The 10,652-nt window shown below is 48.2% G+C and overlaps 1 long non-coding RNA gene across 1 annotated transcript; it reads right to left on the bottom strand.

Moving 5' to 3' along the window:
* Positions 1-4,417: 4,417 nt before the first annotated feature.
* Positions 4,418-6,613, bottom strand: LOC138240985 (uncharacterized). Its single transcript, XR_011190164.1, has 2 exons — positions 6,497-6,613; positions 4,418-5,773 (listed from the first exon to the last, which is right to left on the bottom strand). It is a non-coding gene; the product is annotated as an uncharacterized lncRNA (long non-coding RNA).
* Positions 6,614-10,652: the final 4,039 nt, after the last annotated feature.

Raw genomic sequence — 10,652 nt, 5'->3', positions numbered from 1 at the left:
GTCCATGCAAAGTCCGAGCAGGGTAAACTCTGGACACGGTGATTACCAAATTATGTCCTGCCCGTGATTGATCATCTTAAATTTGACGGCACGATAGAGAAATTGGACACCCATGTGCCCCATTTTTGCAATGATGCAAATGCCCAGGCCACTATAAGCAGGCTCTGAACAGAAAAGGCACTATGCACAGACACCAGTGCACCAAATGCAGCAGACACAAACACATCCTTTTCTGCTAATTTGGCCTTGTGCAATCAGGCATATATAGTATGGATACGATGTATATCAGGGTCTTTGGGCCCTCTACAGGGACTAAAGCAGAAATCCCTATTCCCTGAGCTCAGATCTGGGGCAGGGAAATGGACAAAAGCAAGTGGTAGGGCTTGGAGGGACTCTTTCATTGAGCAAATTTGGCCCCATCGTCCACTTGCACTGACTGCTAATGGACAAACCACCTGATTTAGGAAGTTCTCATCTGATGCAAGTTTGATGATTTGGTAGAGTGTGTACATATTGCGAAATGTTTTTTGTGAAATAAAATTTCGAAAAAAATATAGTTCACGGCTAATACAGTATACTGTATATGCACACTAATGTATATGTATAAATGTGTATATACAGTACATGTGTGTCTGTATATTACAAACACAGGACACCTCTTGGGGTGGCCAGTAAAGTATCATATCGCATGCTCATTGAGTAACAGCACTAAAAGAGGGAATGGCTGTGTTCCAGAGTACACCCAAACAGTCAGGCAGCAAGAGCCACATGGGCAAACTGGGGAAGAAACACAGGCCGCCGCTACGTGTTGGATCAGTTCTCTGACACAGTGCTCACAACTGATGGGATTCGTGGCAGGGGGCCTGACAAAGACGCTCAATCTGTTCTGCCAGGGATCTGCATGTACAGTTCTTCCATTATTGGTGGAAAGACGGGGGGGTGCTCATTTTAATATGGCTGGGCTGTGGCACCAGTCGCCTCTTTATCCGTCTCGTTGCGTCAGCTGCGCGCCCTGGGCGGACAGCCAGGGAAACAGGAAGCACGGGGGGGCCCGGCCCCGCGGACGGAGTGTGAGAACTGCACACCCGCCCGCTGATAAAGCGGCCTGTCTGTCAGTCTCTTGAGTCACTGCCCTCGTCGAACTCATTCTGATACAGGCCGAAAAACACAGGTACTGGCGGAGGAGGCTCCCCGATATCTGCCTCGGCGCAGGAGACTGGCTCTGAGGAAACCACTCTTGCCAGGAGCTAAGTGAGGCTCTGAAGAAGGAGGACGAGTCGGAGCACGAGGTGGATTCCTAAAGGTGATTTGATCGAATGTGTTCATGGAAGGTCAAGTCAGAGTCAGGTCAGTAGGGGTAAAGCCTTTTTGCAAGGCATTACTGGAACTGTACGTCATTCAGCACATGTAGCACTTTTCTCTTTCCTGAGGGTAAACACACTCATGTATCTTCCCAGGAACCACTGCAGCTCTTTTCTAAAAACCATGGAATTGCTCGTGGCCCGAAACAGGCAAGGGATCTAAACCAGCTCAAACTCCAGATGAATATTACAACTTTTTCTGTTGCTGGTGCCGAGATGCTGCTGTCGGGTCTGGAAAGAGCAAGAGACAAAAACAGAAGCGGGATTCCCGAAGGGGAGAGAGAGCAGGGAGCAGTCATCCCTGATCCCAGTTAATCAGAAACCCCTTCATGCTGGGCGTGGGGTTATCCAACGCCGAAAAAACATCTGGTCAGCCCTTCCTGCCGAAGCAAAGATATTATTATAGAAGAAAATATCAGAAGAAACACAAAGGCCTTCAAATTTTTCTTGACTTCAGTCCCTGGATCAGAAGAGGTCAAGTAACCCACATAAACATAATGTTAACGGTGTTCTAAAAAAGGTGGAAAAGAGAAACACATTCTCAACTGAAACAAAGATACACGAGTAAAGCGCTCTCTTTTCTCCGCCTGGCACTGGCATCCCATGGATTCCAGAACACACTCTAAAATGCTGCATCTTTAAGGGCTTGAATAGTTTGGCTCCTGGCTACATCTGTGAACGATCATCTGCTTGCACAGGGACCCACATGGCGTGTGCGCTCGCTGGACTCTCAGCCTTCGGAGCCCGGGCTGTCTGCTCTGCTGCTCCAAGGCATCAGCAATGATCTTCCAGCCCACAGCACACTGTGCAAGCCAGTCTTCAACCTTCCTCCTATAAACTAGCCTTCAATCCTCTTTCATGTGTTGCATTCAATTGTGTTTGGCAAGTGATGTCATGATGTCAAGGGCACTAGATGAAATTAAAATTATTCTATGACATAAGAAGCTTTTGCAAACAGCTGGAGGCCATGTAGTGCATCTAACTCTTCTCTTTAGTAGCTAATGGATCCAAGCGCATCATCCAGCAACAAGATTGTCTGTCCCACACTCCCAGTGCCCTTTGTGCCCTTCCACAAAGCTTCCAGTTGCGTCCTCTGATTCATCTTTCACTGGTGATTCTGAAAACGTCCGCCCAGTTTACTTTGGTTTTGGGGAATTTTTAACTCTTGAACTAGGATACCGGGTGGCACAGTGGCACTGTGGTTGGTATGGCTGTCTAGCAGAGGGGGGCTCCAGGTTCAATTCCAGACCTGGAGAGCTATATGTGTGGAGTTTAGATGTTCTCTCTTGGTTCGAGTGAGGTTCCTCTGGGTGCTCCAGTTTCCTCCCATAATTCAACAGCTGGTAGGTTAATTGGCCTCTGGGATACCTGGCCCAAGGAACGAGTGTGCAGGTGTGTGTGTGTGTGCCCTGCGATGAACTGGTGTCCTATCCAGGGTGTACCCTGTCCTGTGCCCCAGGATAGTCTGAAGCTCCCTCGTTACCCTGGGTAGAAGAAGCACTTAAAAAACGGAGAGGTGAATTAGGACCTGTTTTGGTCTTCTCTGTTTAAGACTAGAAAATTCATTTGTATTTTTTTTCAAAATCAAGATGTTTTTTTGTTTCTGATAATATTGGAATTTCATTTCTGGAAGAATGAGAAGCTAAGATATTTTAAAACTGTTCAGAATTAATATTTTATTATAATTTAATATGGATTCAATAAAGCCCTAAAAGACTACCACAGATTCCTCCCTTTCTTCTCTTCTCTCCAGCTGCCTGGTTTACCTGTTTGACATTCCCAGTGTTTCCTGCTCACATTCCCAGGGGATCCACCAAAAGCCCAGGAATTTTTCATTTTGTGAAGTGATGGAACTGTGTGTAAATGGGAGTTGCACGGTCATTCATATGGCTGGTGGCCCCCTGGAGCTGTGAAACAGCTGGTCAGCTGCCTGCCTGCCATTACCCACAGCGTGCGGCTGGTTACAGCTCAGCCACTGTCCATCCTGTTCATCATCGCAAGGTCAAAGGTTAAATGAGCGCACGGCATGCGTGTCTCACCCAAAGACGCCACCACTGCAAATTTCAAACGAGCGCACAGTCCAAGGGTTGTGAGCTACAAAAAGAAAAATAATAGAATAATACCATTGTGTGCTGTCATGGAAGAACAACGGCAAAGACAAAAAGGTCAACAGGGGAAAAAACTGATATTTATTGACTTTTTCATTCAGTGGGCAGGTAACACATCAGCCCAGAGGGGACAGCTCTCGGACTGGACACCTGCTACAACCCACAGGCACCATGACACCAAATGGAGTTCATGTTTGGGAGGTCAAACCCTAATCTCGCCCACTTCCACCTGCCTACTGTACATATAAATGTCACGCTTCCTCCTGACTCAGTTCTGGGTGTCATTTTTTCCTCCCTCCCTCTGCCTCATCTTCACCCCTTGTATCTGCTCCCCTGGGTGTTCCCTCCTTAGCGGAGAGGGAGGTTTTGACATGCTCCCCTCCCACTTTTAGACGATTAGCATTCTCTTCAGCCAGGTGTTCAAATTGCACCTCTTCTCTGCCTTTGTTAGGGCTTGACTGAACTATGTGAATTATCAGTAAGCCTGCAGAGGCGTCGAAGTAGAACAATCATCCAGGTCCTGAACCTGAATCTGCAGGATCCAGTATGATTGTCAAAGCCTGGTTTTCTATGTCAGTGACAAAGAAACTGAGCAAAAGAATCAAAGACTGGCGGACAGCAGACAGCATGTTGGACTCTCCTTAACAACAGACCTTCCAAGAGACGGTTTTAAGTCTGGAACAGGAACCAAAGGACAAGAGTGGAAACTACTCTCATGCTGCCCTTATGGAAGGCTTACGTGGCGTGGGCAGTTGTGTGTGTACTTCAGAACAGTCACAAACAAGAACAGGCCATGCCATGCACACTGCCTACACCTCCAATAAGGGCAGAGTGACCACACCACTGACAGCTCGTCCCCAAACAGTGCAAGAATGATTTCATTTCAGTGCCTAATCTCAACCTTCTTTATGTTTAAAGAGAGCAGAGATGAACTGCTAAACACAGGTGTCTCAGTCACTGGGAAATGTTTAATAAAGATGTCATGAATTAGGAGCCTTAATTGGTGCCAGTGCCAGCCGGGTGTTTAATTCTGCCTGCTCTTCAGAGCCCCAGTTTCCTCCGCACAGCTGCAGTGCCCAGGACGAGCTGCAGTGGGCAGGCTCCGCAGGTTGTAAAAAAGGACACAAGCACCTGGCAAGATGTCAGAACAAAGAGACTGCAATCACCCTTTTTGTCAGGGAATGTCTAACACTGAGAGGCTGAAGTAGCTGCTTTTGTCTGGAAGAGAGCAGGTGGCGAGGGAAGATCAGAATCCCCAAAGATACTGATTGTCAACCCAAGAAACTTCTTCTGTGTATAAAATTACCTTTGGGATCCTCTGGAGAGAAAGTCATTCATTTTATCACATTGAAATAGAACTAGTAAAAGTGACAGGAAATGTGTTTAGCTGAAAGGTTGCTTGTTTTCAGACTGGAGGTTTTGAGATGCAGAATGTAAGTATATAGTGTGCCCAGCAGGAACACACACATGCAGGACTCAGCAAGGAAGCAGGGGGGTCTGATAATAACCATCAGCCTGTGGCTTGACATTCTTGATGAGCTACATGTTCAGAATATCCAGCTGCATGGAGGACAGGGCAGATAGGGATTTGATAATGTCTGAATGAGATGCCATCACAGAACTGCTAAAAGCCACGAGCAAAAGCAGGTGTTACTCGGAGACATGAGAACTACGCACATGTGAGTGTTGGATTCTCCCCTGCGTAGGATCTTATTCCAGGCAAACCCCAAATTCCCTCAGCTTTCTTTCCTTCGTTTCTGTTTTGGATTATTATGTTCGTCGGACAGGTCTGCCCAGCTCCGAAGAGGCTTGCTCAGTGTATCTCAGTCCCCGTGCCCAATGCACACTCGCGCTGATCAAACAGCACTCCCGATGACTTCCTGTTGTTTACAGATGCAGCTGAGCTTGACCACATGTGGTGCGGGGGGGAGGATGAGGGGTTTTGAAGCAAGGCCAGAATAGCCCACTCAGGCTATCAGATTGGACCAGACCAGCACAGAGAAAAAAGGAAGAAGAAGCACAAGGCAGGCAGAGCAACAATAGCCACAGAAGAGCAGGAGGGCCTGCTGGGAAATGCATCAGCTGCTCTCCTCCCAGCACAGCCCTGCACGACTCCCTTGCTCTGCAGGCTCTGAGCTGAGATGCACAACAACTTCAGTTGCTCTTTTCTTTGCAAAAAAAATAAACACTGGTTTAACAGGGGATTTTCTTAGAAATTCCTTTTGGCAGGTGGTGTGGGGGGGGGGGGACATCTTATCTATTCATTCTTGTTGTCTTTTACAGCCACTTCTTAGTTAATCTCGCCTGTAACAAAAACAGCAGCTTGTTATTTCATGAAAAAAAACGAAGGCAAACTGAGCAGACGGCTTTCAGTTCTTACACGCCCACTTCTCTGACACAGACACATCTGACATCCCAGCATGCATCTTCAAACTACATGGGATACCGACTACGCTCACCAAAGGAGAGGGTGTTAAGACCATGGGAGTGTGGTGTAAAGTATCGGCAGGGCTACACAAATCCATTACTTGGACTGATTTACCAGGCACTCTGAGATTAACTAAGAAGTCTCTGTGTGGAGCTTCAAGTAGGTGTGTTGCTTCTTCCTGTGGACAAGTTGCCAGAGTCCTGCCATAATGAAAGATACTTCCCTTTTAAATTAAGAAGAGCTGCATTTGATTGGAAATAACTAGTAAACACAAGCATGTGTAAGAAAAAAAATCCTATCCTCTCTGGCCAAGAAAAATCAGTTTCCTTCACTGCTTCCCTGATAAATCAGTTCAGATTAATCAGTGTGTCCTCCAGCTTGACTGGAGGACACACAGACTCCCATCAGTAACACACTGTATACAACAGATATGCCACTGAAGACTGAAGTTTAGACAAGCTGAACATGTTAGGGAGAAGATCTGCAATAGACACAATACTATCACAGCTGTGAGTTAAAAAGAGACACATGTGATTTGACTGCGTGAGAAGAAAACATGGAACGTTGCATGTTGTAGACCATTCATAATACACACTCACCTGTACCCTTTGGTGTGCACACAGCTGAATCAGAGCCAGCAGTGTAAACCACACTTTGCTAAGTGCTGCACCTGCAGTCTGCTGCCTGGGCACCTGGTCCCTATTGTTGTGTCTCAGTTCTGTGACACTGTGAAGTCAAATGGCAAATGTGTTAGGGATGTCTCTGTCGCTCTGCTTGTCTGATTGACCAGTTTTCTGGGCAGGCGCTTAAATACCGATTTGCATTGTGAGAAAGATACTTGTAATCGTGCTGTCGGCTGAATGATCTTCCATCGCTCTGACTGCACCAATTGGGTATAAATCCCAAGCAGCAGTCTGTCTTTGCCCATAGACAAATTACTAGTCCCCTCTCCCCTGAGAACTGGCAGCTCCAGATACAGTCAAACAGCAGGGGCTCGACGTGTGCTAACAGGTATGAGCAATTAAGTTCACCGATGCCTTTGTTTGAGTGTTACACAACACTTTAATAAAACTCAATAAATATGAGAACCAGGAAAGCTTGGGATTGAGAGGGGGTCAGCTGACCCAGCCAGGTCACAACACAAGTCTCAACACCTTGTTCCGCACTCATTAATTTTCATTGCGGGCGGATCATACTGATTCACAACAGATGCTGAAGGAAAAAAAATCACAGCCACATGCCTGTCACCACAACACTGCTGCAGCTGGAGACTGGAAATGTGAGCGTGCGCTGAAAGCGTCCACAGTCACCCCAACGTGTCACCCTGCTCTCGCAGGGCTTATTTCCACCCTTTTATTTTTAACACTTCTGGTTCGGTTCAGGAGAAGGGAAGTACCCACCTATCCTGCGATCCTCTCTCATTTATTTTTTTAACACGGAAAATGAACTGTTGACCCTGGCACAAACAGCGCCGATTGCGCACCCTTCCCAAACTGTCCCAGTCACACACGTGGGATGTGCCGAGACGCCCCGGACGGCGGACGCCGTGACGTCCATCCGGACCCCGCATCCAGTTCCCAGTTTCCCAGCAATCCGTGTGCTCTCCTGGCCATCGCTCAGGGGGGCGGTCCTGACGCAGGCTGAGGCGCCCCACCTTCCTCCGGATATCTCAACCCCCGATGTCCCCCTGCCCCCTACCCCCCCCTGTTGTCCTGCACATGAATTGAGCTCCGACAGCATCAGCCTCGGTCTTCCAAAGTCCCCGCCACACGTTCTTCAACAGCACAGCCTGCTAGCCCATTCGCGCTTCAGCACAAATACAGGCAGCCATCCTGCCCACTCAGAGCCTCAGGGCGGGCAGGAAACAGGCCCCATAACCCCACGAACAGAAGAGGGCAGCCATGAGGCCACTGACACAGCCGCGCAGGTGAAGGGTGTCTGGATCGGAACTCAAAACAGCTGCCTACCTGGCTGCACAAAAAAAGTCACGACATGAATGATAGGATAGAAGCAAAGCCAACTGCTTTGACAGACATCAAAGGGAGGAACAGAACATCTCATTCTGTCAAGGCAGGTCACCACAGGCAGCTGTGTCACCCGCAATGGGCTGGCAGAAGCTGTGACATTAATGCAAAGAAAAAATATATTTGAAATAGGTCAATGGAAGATTAAGAATATCTAAAGAGATGGATCCATCGGGGTTATACAGTAACTGTTTGGTACTGGAGGTCTTTCTGTCTGAAGCCCATAGATTTTCTGATGCTGTGATTGGTGGACGTATGGAATGGGACTTATGGTTGGCTGCTCATTTTCGGAAAATTGTGATTTTGAAAACTATGGATTGTTTTCAATTTGATACTGGCTAGTAGCGTTATTTAGTTGTCTGACAGAACTGGAAGGTGATTTTAAACTACCTGAAAAAGACGGGTTATTCTCACATGTATCAGTGAGGACCCGATACGTGGACTGGTTTTCCATGCCAGGGATACTGGGCTCAAACTGACCAGAGGACTGGTTTCCTCCCCCGGCAGGAGACACCAGCTCTCCCTCAGCGGGCAGTAAGGTCCAGAGAGCTCTGGAGCGACAGGGGGAGGGAACTCAGGACCATTACATTTGGTCTCTTCTAAACTGGAAACAATTTCCGTCTGAATAATTCATGCCTGGGAAAATGCAGCAGACAGGTTGTGTGTGAGATGGGGTGGGGGAGGAGGGGAGTTGTTTGTCTAAAACACCCTGACGTCCAAACAGGGCCCCCAAATTACTTGTTAACCGCACCATCCCACTCTCACACCCACACACACACAACGGCTGGAGCCAAACACACAACCCAAAAGAAGCAAGCGACAGGCTGGGACTGCCCGGGAGCACCAACACGAGGGTCATCGGAGATCACTTCACCAAGAACACGCCAAACTCGACTCTGCACGCCAGGCCACTGCCAGCAGGCCTATAGCCGCCACATGTGTGTCTCTGTACGCTGCCTTTTTCCTCGTTTGAAAGTGGTGCTTAAAACGTTCTACAATAAAGACTCAACAGGAGCCCGGTGGGCAGGCCGGAATGTGGCCTTTGTTGGCCCGTTAATTGGGTGTTGTGCAGGCTTTTCCCCCTCCTCTTCCGGCAGGTAAAGTTTCAAGCACAGCAAACCTGCAGGATCTGAGGCCGAGATCTTTGCACCCATCTGGTTTTACCCACGGTGAAGCAACAGGGCTGCTGACTGTACATTGTAAACTTGACACACATGGTCTCTGCAGCTCTGCGCGCTCCACAACACGCAATAATAAGACAGGGATGGAAACTACACGTTCATTTCACTGCATTCCGTCCAGCTGTCGATTTGCAGCGTGCAGGTTCAAACAATGTACGCTCACGGGGAGGCCAAAGCAGAGAATATCTAATGCGATGCTAATCATATGCTTGTCTCTGCAAATTGACTTAAAGCGAGGCAACAAGCATAAGCATTGAAATTCAGCATCTGTTTTGGGCTCCGACGCAGAGCCTGAAGCCGGCGACTCCTACGACTGCTCCGCAAGTCAGTGCGCGACGGGTCTCAGAAGGGGAGGTGGTGACGTCACTCCACAGCGTTCCAGCCTGGAAGGGGCCAGCGCTCACCGCTTCGTTTGGGCCGGACGGACCGGGACATCGGAAGGGTGCTTGTAATGGAGGTCCAGGTCAGCGGTACAAAGGAGCTTTGAGAACAAGGCATCTTGTGCCACGCCGCTACGATCCTTTATTTAAAGACGCACCTTCCTTTTTTTTCGGTTTGAAACACAGTTCGCTTCGGTTTCAAAGAGTTGTACAACATTCGAGGTCCCACGTCACGTAGTTTAAATGTAACATAAAGATAGTGAGATGACAGACAGGGACGTGTTGAGACTCCGTGTTAAATGGTACACTAACACAGGATGGGATGTTAGGACTCTCCTTAAACAGCTGCTCATTCTCCCCTCAGAGAAATGGCAGCATTACGTTCTTATTGGAAATACTTCCATCACCTGTGCTATAGCTGTTTGTTTTTTACAGTTAATAATCTGACAGATGCCCTTTTTTAGCTTTTAGCGGCAAGTCATCAAACGGAAACGACCTTTCCTCAGACAGACGCCAGGAACAGAGACCTGCACACCAGTGTGAGAAGCGTTTCACGGTGCCTTTTCGTTAAGAACCCGGGAGTTGTGATTATTAATGGATCAGTTACTTAAACCGTATCAGAATGTCCTGTGACACTCGGGTTCAATTACCTGCGAGTATGAACAGTGCAGCCGGACGTCGAGTTTGCCGGGCCGGAATTAAGGCGCAGATCATTTCTCCTCCACGGTAACCCCGGAGTGCGCTCTCTCTGCGCGCGTCCTTCTATTAAAACCGCAGCTGTGGAAAGAACACCCTCCAACGAGACCTGAACGAGAGCTACCGGACACAACCCCTGATGACCACATAACGCTGTGCCATTATATTTAACACATGACTTGCATCGACTGCAGTGCGATAAAAGTAAAACAAAACGCTACAAACAATGAATAAGGCGTGAAAAAATGAACCTATCTGTAGATTAAATGTGTGCGCTGAATAAACAGGCACTGCTGGGGATGATATTTCAACGTAAGATTTTAGTTCCAGAAACCGCTCCGCGAATCACAATTAGCGGGATCTTTCTCTTGAGTCCTGTATACATTCAGTAGTTTATCATCCGGCGGCCGCAGGCTCGTGTCCTGGTCTGTGCCCCCGTGCACAATCGTCAGCACCAGGCGTCCGTCGCGGGCA

The sequence above is a fragment of the Lepisosteus oculatus genome, chromosome 8 (genome assembly GCF_040954835.1).
Source record: "Lepisosteus oculatus isolate fLepOcu1 chromosome 8, fLepOcu1.hap2, whole genome shotgun sequence".
Taxonomy (NCBI): Eukaryota; Metazoa; Chordata; class Actinopteri; order Semionotiformes; family Lepisosteidae; genus Lepisosteus; species Lepisosteus oculatus.
Note: the sequence above shows the minus strand (reverse complement) of the source record. Positions and strands in the feature narration are given on the sequence as shown.